Consider the following 16,001-nt stretch of genomic DNA (forward strand, 5'->3'; position numbering starts at 1 on the left):
TGCAATAACATTAACAAGCATTTTCGTCAAAATGACAGGAAGGCAACATGAGGATTATAACAGGTGGGAACCACAGATGTAGCAAGGGACTCGTTGAAGATGTATGTAAATAAACCTGCAAGCCGATCAGCGCAGGATCTCAGAAAATGACCAGAAATAGGCCTACCATCAGGGTCAGCTGCTTTTCTGATCTTCACTCGCTTCAGTGCCCTCCAATCCTTGTCCTCCAAGACATCCTGCGCTGTATCTAATGATGACATAACCTGACAGATTCTGACGTGCTGATCGTACGTCAGAATTTGAATTAGTTTCATATTTTTATTCTTTCATATAAACTTTATAGAAATATACTGTGCATTTTGTGAACAGTGCCTGTTTAAGAATTTGGTTCTAATGTCAGATTTGATAAGTTAATATAAATATAAAATATAAATCCCCTCAAAGCGCAGGGCCCGGTGCCACCGCACCAGTTGCACCACCCTAAGGACAGCCCTGGACATAAGGGTATATTTTACTTCAAATCTTTTTTATTGGTATTTTGTGTGACAATACAGATTGAAATAATGATACCAAGGTGAACAGTAGGATATTGTCTGTTATTAATCCCTTCCACAATCCCCCATTCATATTAACTGGAAAAAAGTAAATGAAATAAATAAATAAACAATAACAAATTAAATAAAATAGATATAATTAACCAATATATAAGTAAATAACAAAAACAAAGTTTGCCAGTTACAGGTGCACAAGTTAGTCCTTTAATATAGTCCAAAAAGGGATCCCAAGTCTCATAAAAGGACTTGAGTGAACCAGAGAGTGAGCATCTTAACTTTTCAAGTCTGATACAGTAAAAAATGTCCTGTATCCACCTGTCATGTGTCAGGGGTGAAGTGTGCTTCCACTTAAGAAGGATCAAATCAACAACTTTACTATCTCGGGCTGTCAGATCAGGTCTAAGGGATACTCCAAAGAGGGCTAAGAAGGGATCAGGGTCTATTTTGCAGCGGTTACAGGCAGCACTTCTATCTGGGAAAAATGTAGCCAACTGGGCATTGGTTAAGTGAGCTCTGAATAGTATTTTACACTGCATCAAACCATGCCTAGCACATAAGGAAGAGGAGTGTACCTGGGTCAAGATGTTACGCCATAGATCCTCTGTAATAGTAACTCCTAGGTCGTGCTCCTAAGTATCTTTAAGAGTGTCAGTAGGGTCCACATTAATTGAATTTATTAAATTATAAATGACTGAGATTAAATGCTTATGGTTGATATTCAAATCAAGGAAATTATCAATGTGCGTTTCAGGGGGACGATTAGGAAAGTGAGGGAACTGCTTCTGTATAAAATGGTACTGGGAAATAGTTTGCGCAAAATCATCCCAGTACTTTAGTATTGTACATTTAGTTCTGGAACTAAAGCGGTGCGAAAGGCCCTTATGTAAGCCATACTGTTTCCTAAATTGCACCCAGATTTTGAGGGTATTATTGGCTACTAGATTATTTGAGACTTTGCTTAAAATGACTCTTGTGACTCAACAGATGATTCAGTTTTCACACCAAACCCAGTTCAATTTCTTAGTTCAAGTTCTCAGTTCAGTTCAGTCTGTATCAGTGAAGAATTCATGTGTGTGCATGTGCAAAGAACATTTGTACTAGTCTGTAGCAACAATGAAATTGATGAGATGACTTGCGATGACTTGAGACGACTTGCAATGACTTGAGACGACTTGAGATGACTTGTGATAATGAAATGACCAGCTGGGGCAGGACAGTGATGAGATGTCGTCAAGCAAAAAAAAACTTAGCATGGCCCAGGAAAAACTCAGGAACTTTCTAGAACAAAATGGCGCAGCTCAGCCACAGCACACACTGACTGTGTCTCAAAAGAAAAGTGCTTCCCAAAAGCAAAACTGATCGTAAGCGATGGACAGTCTCAACAAAAATGCAAAATACTTAGAGAGAGCGGAAAAAATGAAACACTCTGTGAAAAAACTCACTTCCAGTTCACACAGTATACACATTCTTGCGCACTTAAATGATGCGCAGGAAGAAATCAACGTCTCTCAATCTAAAGTACAGTTCATAAATGACTCTGGAAAGCAAATCTCTCAAAAGTGCAAACAGTTCAAATGACACAAAAACAACAGTGTTCAGAATGAAACTCATGTTTCCTGCAACTCTCTTGTGCTCTCAGCCAGTCTCTCATACCGTTCTCTGTTCAATGACGCAATCAGCTGAACTTCTGCAACAACTCAGTCTCCAGTCTCACACGATGGCATTAATGTTCACTGAACTCGCAAAAACGCAAATTAACTGTGTATTACTATCTTCTTTCACGATTTCCGCTGCAAAACTGTCGATCTCTCACACAGCAATCATGGCGCATCTCTCTCGTAAAAAACTGCTCTCTTCTTCTCCCCAGACATCTTTGCATCCCCCACGGACATGCCAAAAGTCCTTCTCTCAGGCGAACAGGACGATTTGGCACCCACAGCCCGAGCTGTGGGCTCTGCACCTCTGGGCTCTCGACAGGAACCAGCAGATCTTCCCGAGAGTGTCCTAAATACTATATCACAGGTTATGCCCTTAAATGATCTGTCTTCTCCGCCTGGTGCACAACCAGCGGCAAAGACTCGACTTCCTGTGACATATCGGTGATATTGTCCTTCCTACAAGCACTGTTGGATAAGGGCCGTTCCCCTTCCATGCTTAAGGTCTATGTGGTAGCTATAGCAGCTTTCCATGCTCCTGTGATGAAAATATTTTATGTAATGGCCTCAGAAGGAGTCAAAAGGGTGTGTTCAACATAGAATGTTCAGAAAAGTGCAGACTAAGAATGCTCAGATCAAAGACCGTGTCCCTATGATTAAATAATCTATACTTACCTAAAAAGTTCTTAAAACAGTAGAACTAACAGTCATATGACAAACCAATGACCAAATCAGTATAACCAGTTACAGTGAAGAAGACTTGAGTGACATTGATTTTTACTCAACTACAAGGTATAAATGTTCATGCATCCTTCTGTTCAGAGAGTCTCCCTTGGTTGTTGTGACCAGTGGGCTCCTGGCCATGAATAAACTTTCATTCCTGCAAAGAGCAACTTGGGAGTGGTGTCTGGTATATGCTGCACAGCTGAGGAATAGAAGTACTAAAGATTCTATGCTCAAAAGACCACCGCAAAGACAGTGATAGTGTTGGAAGACTATAGAGCCGTCCTCGGGCTGAGGTAACAGCGTACAGCTGAGAAAGGCGGTGAGAGTGTATAGATGCTAAAGACCTGTGTGCTTATGTGTGATTGAGGTAGTGATAGTGGCTTCTTGACGGGACGGCCTCACCATACTTCAGGGAAGTATTGGATTATATTGTAAGTATTCAAGGAATTCAGGGAATTAGCTCGATACTGTAGTTCTTTGGATTGTATTGTAAGTATTCGGGGAATTCAGGGAATTAGCCCGAGATACTGTAGTTATTATTTTAACAACTGTAGTTGTTTGAGTTGTCCGTGGTGAAGTCAGATTAGCATTGAAAATTTCCACGACACTCCTATAGCTGGACAGTCGGTGGGCAGGAACAACTTAGTTGTTCGCTTTCTGAAGGGATCCAGGAGGCTCAATCCGCCTCGGCCCCTCACGTCCCTACATGTGATCTGCCCACAGTCCTGAGAGCCCTTAAGGATTCCCCCTCTGAGCCGCTACAATCAGCAGACCTAAGAACCCTGTTGTTAAAAACCAATCTGCTACTGGCGTTAGCATTGGTTAAGCGAGTAGGTGACTTGCAGGCGCTCTCTATAAGCTCTGCCTGCCTTGAATTTGGGCCTAGCGACTCCAAGGTCGTCCTAAAGCCAAGGCATTTAGACTACCCTATTTAGAGCACAGGTTATCACTCTCTCTGCGCTTCCTCCTTTGGCGGAGGACCAGGAGCTGAAACTTCTCTGCCCTGTCAGGGCGCTGAGAATTTACATTGAGCGTTCTGCCCCATTCAGGCAGTCGGAACATCTCTGAACAACTCTTTGTATGCTAAAGGTCTCCGGTCACGAAGCAGAGAATTTCTCGATGGTTAGTTGATGCTATTGCGCTAGCATACTCCTCCCTGGGTCTGCAGTGCCCCATGGGAGTAAGAGCCCACTCTACATGGGGCGAAGCCTCGTCTTGGGTGTGGTCTAGCGGTGTGCCCATTATTCAAGGCTTAGCTGACCTTGGTGATTTCAGCCCTCTTGCCTCCTGCGGGGCTCACCCTGCTTATACTTGGTCCCTCTGAGCCCTTAGATGCTCAAGGCCAGTTCATTTTAGTTGTTCCTCTATCATAGCATGGCAGGATTGTACTGGTTCCCCATAAGTGTCTAGCGATGCAGTACAAGTGAAGTATCGAGAGGGAACGTACTCGGTTACTAACGTAACCTCAGTTCCCTGAGATACGGGATCGAGTACTGCGTTGCTAGCCATGCTATGATGCTGCACGACTCAGTGTTGTCGCTTCAGTCAAATTTACCTGAGGATCCTATGGCGAAATGCCCACTTATATAGCCAGATGGCCCCATCCATTCTGGCGGGCTCTGGCGTGCTTCATCACCATAGGCTCATTACCACACACTGTGCTCAGATCTTTCTCCTAAAGACTCTGGTGGTCTCATATTTGTCTCTTCCAAAGTTTTAAACAAGATCTCAACAACATTACATACTGTACTTAGACTAAGTATGAATAGACCTTTTTAACATTTCCGGGTTTGTCAGCAGCGGAAGTCGTCATAGTTGGGACTTTGAGAACAGTGAATGGGAGAAAACCACAAATATATTTTTTTGCATTCCCATTTGCTCAAATAGCAAAAGAAAAACTCCAGGATAGTGTTTTCATGACTTTCAAAAAAAAAAGGAAAGAAAGAGAGAGACTGATAACAGCAGTCAGAAGAGAGAACAATGTCAAATTTACCATCCCATAGACACTGCATTAGAAACACCCTTGCAGTAGCATACACTATTATTTTGTATTTTTTTATTTTTTTTGTAATTTGATGCAAAGGTGATATAATACAAAGTATCATGTAATAAATGTACATTCATTAAAAAAAAAAAATCAAAATATAAAAAACGTTTTTTTTTTAATAGGATGGAGGATTTACGAATCGATGCTGATTACCATTGAAAGGCGTCATCACAGTCTTGTGAAAAGGGTCCTTTATAGTTTCATATTTTTATTCTTTTTATATTTCTTTCATATAAACTTTTTAGAAATATACTGTACATTTCGTGAACAGCGCCCATTTAAGAATTTGGTTCTAATGTCAGGTTTGATCAGTTAATAACAATAGTAAAATAATCTGATCTTGTGTAGTACTCTTTTCTGGTGTTTTGTATTTAATAAACTGCATGCACAGAGAGGTGTGTCTCAAAACCACACATTTAATACTGAACACATAACAGCTCGTATATTTTAATATGTATTGATATTAACCAAATTTTTCTTATTTTATCTATACCTGAGAATTGCATTAGAGTTGCAAAATACCAATTTTCTTTTTGTATCTTCATAGTAAAACAAGCTAACTAACAAGCACATCCCTTAATGCCTAATGCCACTCTACAAACCATATTCTCACAACAATATTACACATCATTTTGATTAAACACCACAACACACAAGCTTTTATTTAATGCTTTTATTGATTTGAGGAGTGTTTCAGTATTGAGAAGAGATTAAAGTTGAGAACGTTTTGTAAAGATAAGTTCAGAAAATGTAAATATAGTACAGTCAAAGTTACTGTGGAGCAAGATGACTGCGAATGATCTCACAGGTCTATAGCACAAATATAGCCCATTGAGGTTGAACAGGCTATATCATTCCAGCAACGGTTAGCTGTAGGGTGGAAAATGAAGCAAGTTATTCTGATCATTATAGTGGTGTTAGAAAATGAGCCAATCTATGTTACTATTTGTTGTGAAATTTTAGGATGGTAAATATTAAAAAAATTAATAAAAATGCACATCATTCTTACAGGAGAAGTTGACCTCTCCACAGTTCTCGACATTTCGGTTGTTAGGCTCATAAGAGCACCAGTAGGTGTAGTCATATGGAGTTCCATCACTCCACATCCACTGTCCTTCCTAAAATGCAAAGACAGTGATTATAGGATTGCTCTTCTGTACTCAGACTCCATATAGAATGTCATTTAGTTTGGCTTTGAAGAAGTTAAACCATCTTCACTTCTGTCTCAACAAACAAATAAGTCTCTTTAGGCCACACAACTTAACTTACTTGTTCACCATCATGAACACCAAGCCAACAAAGTGTGGAAGAAGAAGGCAACAGACTCAGCAGAAGATCATTTTCCAGTTTATTGTGCACAGATGCGAGATTTGCATCCAGACCTAGACAGTTTCTCTAAAGATAATTTTTTTTAAAATTATAAATAAAAAACGTAAATTACTGCAAAAATGTAAATTACTTTTTAAACAACATTTTAAGTCATTTTCAAACAAAATATGCTCTGAATAATTATTTGCTCAGTATTAGTTTTCTAAAAAGGAAAAAGGAAAAGGTAAAAGTTTTTCTTTAAAAATAATAAAAACACCTTGTTAACTAACACTTTACCTCTGCTGTGATCCAGTTAACCGACTGAAAGAAGAACTTGTAGCATCAGACTCCAAAGTTTGTCCATCCATAGGGGCATTTTTCAACTATATCAACTGCATCCAGTGCATAAATATTAGTCTTGTAATATTAACATCATTTCTTGTATTGTGCAAATACTGGTCAATAGAATACTGTATAGTTCCTGCTAATCCTCTCCATAAAGTTACAAAAAGCCAAAGGTTTGGCAGAACAACCTTTTAAAATGGCATAAAGAGAGGGTTTATACAAATAAATGTCTTGGTTACCATCTGCATTTCCCATGGAGATCACAATGAAAAGAAGCAGCAGACTTCTTAGCATTGTCATAATGAACCTGAAAATCAATAAGCAGCAAAAGTCAATTGTCTGTATTCATATTCTGCACACACTGTATTCTCAATGTATTTTAAAGACATTAAGTTGTTTAGTAGGTTTCTGTGCTAAAACTCAGCTTGTTGCTTTCAGAATCTCAGAGGAAGATTTTGTGAAGTTCCAGAAAGAGCCCTGCTTTTATACTTTACTCAGTGTCAACTCTGCCTAAGTCATGAGGATGACACAGGATGTGATTGTTTAATCTGTAGACTTTTGTACACATACAATCAAATTCAAATGTGAGAGAATGGGTTAAGATGAACCTGTCTAAAAATACAATATCAGCTTAACTAAATATTTATTTTTAATAAGTATTTGAAATGAATATAGTTAAGTTAAATATAAGGGAAATTTCTCCCTGTAAGATCATTTGAAGGACAAGGAGAAAAATAAGTTATTTTCTTCTATATAATCTTTTTTAGAAACATTCAGTGCTTTTTATGAACAGTTTAAGTTTAAGACTTTTGTTCTAATGTCAGGCTTGATCTAGAAAGATCAAGATATTTTTTTTTACTTTGCTATTTTCACACTCATCTGATGACATGTGTGCTGACAAAATGAAATAAAAAGTAAAATATAAAATAGGTATTCACATACAATGACTTGCTGCTTAACTACTGAAGCACTGGGGAAATTAGCTAGCTAGCCATAACTATTTCCCGAAACCACAACATGATCGCACCTCCGACGTTTAAATCACATTGCCGTAAAACGTAAATAGAAAGCATTCTGTTTACTTTACTTACTGTGTGCAAATATTCTCACTCTTCACTTTTTTTTTTTTTTAATGTGTTTATCAGGACACTTTTAAATTAATGAAAACATGTTTTTAAAAACAAATCTTAACCTAATTGTTGTGAGAGTCAAATTTGCATTAAATTAGTTTTAAAGCAAGTTTAAGTGTGTTCCTGCTGTTTTTTATCCTGACTGACAGCCTTTTTTCTTTTGCCACATTTGTTATGCTAAAAAAAATAGTTCACCTCAAAAAAGTAAGAAAGTCATACTGTTACGGGGCTGACAAGACGTGAGACATGCGGATCCATGTGCAAGCTTTATTAAGCAAAGAGATCATAAACACAGGCAGGGTCGACCAATGGCAAAACAGGTATATGGCGGGCAAGGCACAAGAATAATCCTAGGGCTAGCGAAGGTCAACGAACGGCGAACAGAATCAAAAGGGGCAAGACTAAAGGGATAAATCCAGGAAAACAGGCAAGGCAAGGCAGGGCTAGGCTAGGCTAGGCTAGGCTAGGCTAGGCTAGGCTAGTCTAGGCACGAGGGCTCTGTAGAGTAGCTATCACTGCTGGCGATAAGCGCATACAATACGGCAGCAGGAAGGGATCAGAGTGAGTGTTAAATAGTGAGTGAGTGATATGAAACAGCTGTGTGCAATCAGTGAAACAGCTGTGTGCAATCAGTGCTGTGTGGGCTTGCGGCAACCACATGTGACGACCCCGGGCTGGACTCTGCTTTGTCCACGGTGAAAGCCGATCCGGCGATCCACAGCGCGAAGTTGATGTATTTCCTTAGCGACAAGCACAGATCAGCTCTAGGCATGACGAAGCGGATATCGTCCTCTTTTGGAAGGCCAAACAAAGTAGTTTCGCTTTCACAACGTGGTTTTCTCTTAACTTTTATAAAGAATATCTCTTTGGATTTGAGACTTTAGTCTTTTCAACATTACATATCTTCTTAATGCACCAAGAGCTTGTAACACTTCAAAGAGAAAGGAAAAAATTAAATAGCATCATATGACCCCTTTAAAGTTTTATTATACAGGTAAAGGAATATATCCAAAAATAGGAAAACAGCTAAAAAAATTTTTTAAACATAAACAAATCATAAATAAGAACTGGTGAGCTAACTAATTTAAACTACCACTTACTCAAGAGTTAAGAAAACCTCCTATCTTCCGAGGAAGAAATCAAACACAGCAAAAGTCTTCCGGGTCAGCTCACATACCTATGCTTTCTATGTACTCTGTGGTAACTAAACAAGCAATCACTCACCATCCTTAAACAAAAATCGGAGAATCATGGGTAAGGTACAGAGTAGATTCTGGTAAGAAACATCGTAAGAAAAGTCATGAGATATAAATGAGCAAACCATAAATACAACACCCCTCAGTCTTTCTATAATAGTAAATTTTTTGCTGCATCATGAAATTAATCAGGGATCTGGTTTTTAGTGAAATAAGTATTAATAAATATATTTATTAAGCATTTATAACATGTGAGTTAAAATGGCTCACTATTTGGCAGGCATTAAAATCACCCTTTTTATTCATGCATTTATAACTGCTTATCAATGATTTATAATGCATTTGTAAATGAGTTATTAGTCATAATAACATAAAGTATTCCCTTTATAAAGGGAATCTTAATGTAAAGTGTTACCAAGATGTCCTCATAATCACATTTTAAAAAAGAAAAAATGTATAAAGAGAATATTTATAAATGCACCTTATACAAATAGTAAATTTGCTTTGACATAATTATCATTTTAACTGCAATGTATAGAAAATCTTTGACTTACAGAAAGGAGATGTGTCATTTTCAGAATTTAAAACTACCTCTCAGTCACAGGCAAGTGCATCTCCTGAATAAATAAGTATACAACAAATACATTTACATATTTACATAATTAATAAAAATACCCTGTTTTGGTATACTTGTGTAATGTGGGGTTTGGTGTTTGGGTTTTGTTTCATGTTCATGTTTTCCATGTCTTTTATTTTGTAATTGTTTCATTGTCCCTGTTTGTGTCATGCTTCCCTTGCCCTCGACTTTCGTTACAGAATACACGACCCCGAACAAAATGAACCCAGCAGTTTCACGCCTCCTCTGCCTGCGTCAAGGCAACCGGGCCATTGAGGAATATGTTCAGGACTTTTGTGGACTTTGCCATTTGGTGGCTTTTAATGATTTTTTCGGGTGGGTTTGAATGAGCCCATTTGCTCCCAGCTTCCGGGGGGAAAGGTTCACTGGTCCCTTGCCGAGTATATAGACTTTGCTCTCCTGCCACGGCCAAGAGGGCCGTTCATGAACTCACAGTCAAGTGGTCTGTCCATGTCTCTGCTCCGCCATGGCTGCCCGATCTGCCTGCTCCGCCATGACCACCCGATCTGCCTGCTCCGGCATGGCTTGTTTGGGCGTCTGGAGCCGCCCTTAGAGGGGGGGATATGTAATGTGGGGTTTGGTGTTTGGGTTTTGTTTCTCTCTTGTTCATTGTGTCATGTTCTGATTGGTAGTCTTAGTCATGTGTCTTGTTTCCCATTGGTTTGTTCTTGTCATGTGACCCTCTTGTTTGCTATAAGTAGCCATCATGTTGCCATTGTCTCTCGTCGTGTATTGAAGTTGTAACCCGCTGTCGGTGTCTCTAGTCTGTGTATCTTATTTGGATTATGTTTGGATCACATCTTGTAAATAAACTGCACTTGGGTTCTCACTACGCTCGCCTTCAGTGGACTTTCGTTACAACTTGTCACGTTTATGTTCTGTTTTGGTTTAGATTTCACTGTGTTTCGGTTCCACCTTCCTTGACCGAGTTTTCCCGTGTTGCTTGATTAGTTCATTGGTTCCACCTGTGTTTATTAATTATCTTGTTTGTCTCAGTTCATTTAAGCCCTGTGTTCTCACGAGTTCCGTTGTCCTGTATTTGTAGTTTGAGCTTCGATGTTTGTGGTATTTCTTTCTCCTGGTTATTCTCCTGAGTTTAAATTGAAATTAAAGACTTTCTATTGGATTACTCCTGCGTGCGCTTCTCTCCTGCCACAACACGTTACAATACTAACCTGGTATTCTTAAAATCTGCTAAATTGTAACAACTCATTTTGTATTTAATACACTTTAATTGTGCGGAAGTAGTGCTGGAGTCCAACTACAGATATACTTAAGCATATTGCAAGTATACTTTAAATATCTTGCATTTGAAGACCGGTATTATTCAAAGATAAAAAAATTCTCATCAATGGTGACTTTAAAACACATTTCTGTTACGGGGCTGACGAGACGTGAGACGTGTGGATCCATATGCAAAGCTAAGTCTCTTGTGATATGTCAATAAATATATTAGTAGATTTGAACTATACTTAATATGAAATAAATGTATTTTAAATATTACTTTTTTACTAGGGAACACACCTGTCTGGTGGAGCCTTGCTTAGTTGGGGTCTGAAAGACACTTTCAGCAGCGTATCATTATGATCTTGAATCCATTACTTTCCTTTCGATGAGGTTCACTCACTTCGCATTTACCATGCTTTGGTAGGGACTGCACAAACAAATGCCATTTCAGCCCGCCTTTCTCCTTCAGCACGAAGAACATCTCCTTGCTGGCTCTGAAGAAGAAGAAGAAGAGGAAGAAGCCCTTGCCCCTTTAATTGCAGACGAAAAAGTGCCCTTTCACTCAGATCTAGGTGCCCCTGGACTGCGATTTCTAGCGAGAGGGATACTGGGATCTCTGGCTCTGCACACTACTAAGCCAATGGCCCAAGCGGTCGGTCGAGCAACTTGGTGGTTCTTGAGTGCCACCATTGGCCAAGCGTTTTATTGCAACCAGAAGTCGTTGCAAGCCATGCGCTGCTTCCTGCTGAAACAGTCTAGTTCAGCTGCTGCCTCAAATTGCCAACCCCTGATCCAAATCTGGGTGTTGAAGCTTGTGTTTGTTGCCCATGCTGGGTTTTACCCATTTGCTGTGTGGGCACCCATGCAAACTATCACTGACAGAGTAATGGGATGCCTCCATCTCAAGGTAACCCACCGCTGTGTTGATGTGGCCCCTTGCCTGTAATAGACAGGCATCTAACTGGGACTGACCTACAGAAGGAAGGTGGTCATGACAAATTCTTCCAACTCCAAGCATTGTGCAAGGATAGACATGCTATTAGCTCCTGGTCCAGCCTGGAGCTACACTTACACATCAACTGTCTGGAAATTATGGCATTTTTTCTGGCTCTCCACACTTTCAGCACTAAGGGGTCACCACATTCTCATTCCATCAGACAACATGACAATGGTGGCCTTCATTAAACACCAAGGTAGTCCTATTTCATACTGTACAACAATGTACATGTATCAAGTGCTCCTGTTCGCAACGTTTTTCTTCCTTACAGTTGTGGCCTAATGGTTAGAGAGTTGGACTTGCAACCTGAAGGTCATGGGTTTGATTCCCAGTAGCAGCAGGAAATGGCTGCCCACTGCTCCAGTGTGTGCACATGGATGGGTTCAATGCAGAGGACAAATTCTGAGTATGGATTACCATAGTTAGCTACACGTCACAACACTATTTTTTTTAATGCTGGTCTGATCTGATTGCATTTGTCAGGGTCAGAAGGAAAGGATCCAAATGCAGAGTGAGTGAATTAAATATTTCTTGAAAACACACAAGTTCAGGGGTGCACAGGGGTGGACAATCTTGAGACAGCTCCAACCAGCAGGAAGAGAACTATGCCCCAAGAGGTAGACAGTCTGGAGAACAGTCTCAGTTGTTGGCCAAACCGGGCAAAAGGATGGGGAGAAGACCAGAACAGAGAACAACAGAGCGTGCAATCAGAGTGAAGGGACTCAAAGCAGGCCAGTATCAGAGATTAGGTTCATAGCATCAGACTTGGTTAGCAGACTGCCTAGATGAACCAACAGACAGAGAGTCTCAGGCTGGTAGAGCAGGATTGGGGGGTATTCCAGAAAGCAGGTTATGTGCCATACCGGGTATGTTTAAGGGTAAGGATCGATATAAAGCCCAATTATAATACGATTTATTTATTCTAATACAATTATTATAATTAAATTATTGTCATCTTACACATAGATCTGCATTCAAATGATTTTTTTTCTATTTTTTGCAAGATGTTTTCTATAATGTATTTCTATAATAAAAATACATAATCATATGTCTTATTAATCAGCATCAAACAAACAATATAATTCTTATTCTCAGCGATTAAAGATTAAAGATGGAACGAAAAGTTTGAAAAATGATTGCACTACCACGAATTAGATGGCAATATGCACCAAGTATGTAAATGGACATTGAACAAAAGAAGAAGATAGAAACAGTATGGCGAGCTTTTTCTTAGCGTCCGTTTCCATAGTGACTCGTTGATTAATCGCTCTGTTGAGAATGTCTTGTGTGTTAACCAGGAACATCCTCTGAGTTAAATTAACTTACTCCCGGACTCGTTTTTTGAACCAGCATATCTCGAGTAAGCAAGGTGGGTTAATCAACAGAGAGTTCAGGGTATATGTGACGGTCAGTTAACCTTGCTTTCTTGAATACACCCTTGGAGGGAACTCACAGCACGAACACACACAAACAAACAACAGGACAAGATTGGAATACAGAGCAGCAAATCAGTAACCGTTTCTATATGGCACAAGATGAACCCACAAACACAAGTCTTATAATCTGAAGAACCTTCTTTCGCCACAAAGAACCTTTTGTGAAACAGAAAGGTTCTTCAGATGTTAAAAGTTCTTTATGGAACCATTTAGACAAAAAGGTTCTTCTATGGCATCATGAAGCACCTTTATTTTTAAGAGTGTACAGGGAGGCGCTGTCATCATGGAAAGAATCAGCGCAAAGGATCATGAGGGGCAGAAGTGTCCATCAGTTGTACCCTTTGAAATCCTTCATTCCGAAGGGCCCTTTGAAGTGGCCAGTTTTGAGCACTTCGGTTTGGAACGACCATTCAATATGGCGGCCATGATTGTCTTCACTCCGAAGTGCCCTTCGGAGGGCGATATATCCCATTTGGAACGCACCGTTGTTCATCAGGAAATTGGGGAGGACCATTATTCCAAAGCTCAAAGAATTAGCATCAGTGGAGAAGAAAATGGACATCAGACATGTACTAGAGAAAGCTGACAATCAGCATGATGGTACTATTTTCTGCCTCTGTGCGACATGTGCAAATATTTCTGAATGTGGTTTACATGGGAAAATGATATCATTTGTAACAATATATAATATATAATATATAAAAACAAATATACATTAATTTCATGATAAAAAACAAATATAATTTTCCATGTTACCTTCATTTTTACTTAGTTAAAATGAGCTGCGCGACATTATATTGAAGATTATCATTCATCTTCCACCCAGCGGCACCTGGAAGAAGTGTTGCTGGCAGTAAAAGCTGTGGGAATACTGCTATCTCATACCTGTTGCAGTTGGTGCTAGTATGCATTGTTAATATATTAGCTTTTAATAAACAAAGTTGTCGCTCAGGCAGAAGCATTTTCTGATGATTTTTATCGTTTCATATTTGTAGGCTGGTAAGAATAATTATTTTGCCTTCCTCTCGATCTGTGCATGGTTATTTGTGGTTTATTTATGGGTATTTATTTATATGTTTTGAACATATTTTCAAGTTTGTTATAAGTATTTTTCTGTTTGTAACAGAACATGTTGGCATACATGAGAACAAGATGAGAACTTGTTGGTAATTTGCATGTTTTTCAGACAATGTTCTATTTGACAGTGCTTAACTACGGTGGACCATTAGTGCACAACACAATAAAATCTCTACAACACAACGGATACAAGCCACAACACAACAAAATTAGCACAGCACAATGGAAACAAGTCACAACACATTGAAATTAGCACAACACAACAAAAGTAGTCCAATGTGTCATGTTGTGGTGATTTCTTTGTGTTGTGCTCTACTGGGTCACTGTATTTAACGGATATGAGTTTTATACTGTAGTATTTGACGAATGATTTTATAAAGAGCTCTTATAAGAGGAATGTATTGAAGTGCTTGTTTAACAAATTTGAAATGTTTTAATGTTCTTGTTTAACAGTTTTATATAATACTGTATTATATACTGTATATCTAGCATACTTTTACACTTGATTGAACATATAGTATAGCCTATGCTTCAATTGTTCTTTGTGTGATTTCACAATAAAAGCATACAACTTGTCTACAAACGATTATCTTTTATATTAAAACTAAACAAGAGAAATCATGAATTATAAGCCTGTAATTACGAATAGATATCATCTAAAAACAACTTTGAGCTGTTCAGAGCTGTGGTCTGTTTATACAATACAAGAAAACTAAGAAAAGCTGTTCATAGGAAATCCAGTAAGACCAACAACATTTTTTGACCCTTCATAAACATTATTAATGGAAATAATATTTTTAATGTCAACTTTTAAAGATAGTTTAAATGTTTTAGTATTTGCTTTTAAGTATTTTACAATTTTAGGTTTATTTTTTAGTTTATGTTATGTTATATAACATCTGTAAACCAATCTTTGTAGACAAAAAACATAATCTTTTATAGGATTTATGACCGAGAGGTGGTGCTGTTTCTTAACTGCTTAGGTATTGTACCCTCATGACAAGGTGATCATGCCACATACTGCAGAATTAATAAGCATCAATAGGACAGTGGTTTGGTCTATCTAAAAGCTTTTTTTAAAAGAGAGAGAGAGAGAGAGAGAGAGAGAGATTGGTACAAACATTCTTTAAAAGGTCTACATGTAGAGTTCTGATGAAGTATCCTTCATGTCCACAGAAACACCTAGTAACGCATGTAGGGCAGAAATAGACCGTCTTAAAAAATAAATAAATAAATAAATAAAAGGTTTTGGAGTTCTATATTCACTTAAACTCTAGTTCTAAAGCTACTTTTCATTTTAAAGCACTAAAAACACAAACATTGAGTGCTCAAAAAGAAATCATCTTTGTGTAATGGTGTCAGAACTGACCAAAGCACTCAATATTGTAAGAATTACAGAACCTCAGACACTTTGATCTTCTGAGACAGACAATACACACACAGTGCATTAACATACAGACATCTGTTTCCGCATCTCACTGAGAGAAAATGCGGGAAAACGTCTCTCGCATATGCATTGGTTCCTCCTCATCCCCTTCCTTCCCCGCACCCATCCTTCTCTTCACACAGCTCACTCAGAATGGTCAATGGTATAATATAATGTTCTATATCAGGGGTGGCGAACGTCGGTCCTGGAGAGCCGCAGCCCTGCAGAGTTTTGCTTCAA

The 16,001-nt window shown here is 38.8% G+C and overlaps 1 long non-coding RNA gene and 1 pseudogene across 1 annotated transcript; both read right to left on the reverse strand.

The window, feature by feature from the left end:
• Positions 1-271: 271 nt before the first annotated feature.
• Positions 272-7,130, reverse strand: LOC107748171 (uncharacterized). The gene is made up of 3 exons (XR_001640889.1): positions 7,056-7,130; positions 2,402-2,407; positions 272-281 (listed from the first exon to the last, which is right to left on the reverse strand). It is a non-coding gene; the product is annotated as an uncharacterized LOC107748171 (long non-coding RNA).
• LOC107748168 (galactose-specific lectin nattectin-like) lies at positions 5,646-6,935 on the reverse strand (annotated as a pseudogene).
• Positions 7,131-16,001: the final 8,871 nt, after the last annotated feature.

The sequence above is a fragment of the Sinocyclocheilus rhinocerous genome, unplaced genomic scaffold (genome assembly GCF_001515625.1).
Source record: "Sinocyclocheilus rhinocerous isolate Xijiao unplaced genomic scaffold, SAMN03320098_v1.1 scaffold289, whole genome shotgun sequence".
Taxonomy (NCBI): Eukaryota; Metazoa; Chordata; class Actinopteri; order Cypriniformes; family Cyprinidae; genus Sinocyclocheilus; species Sinocyclocheilus rhinocerous.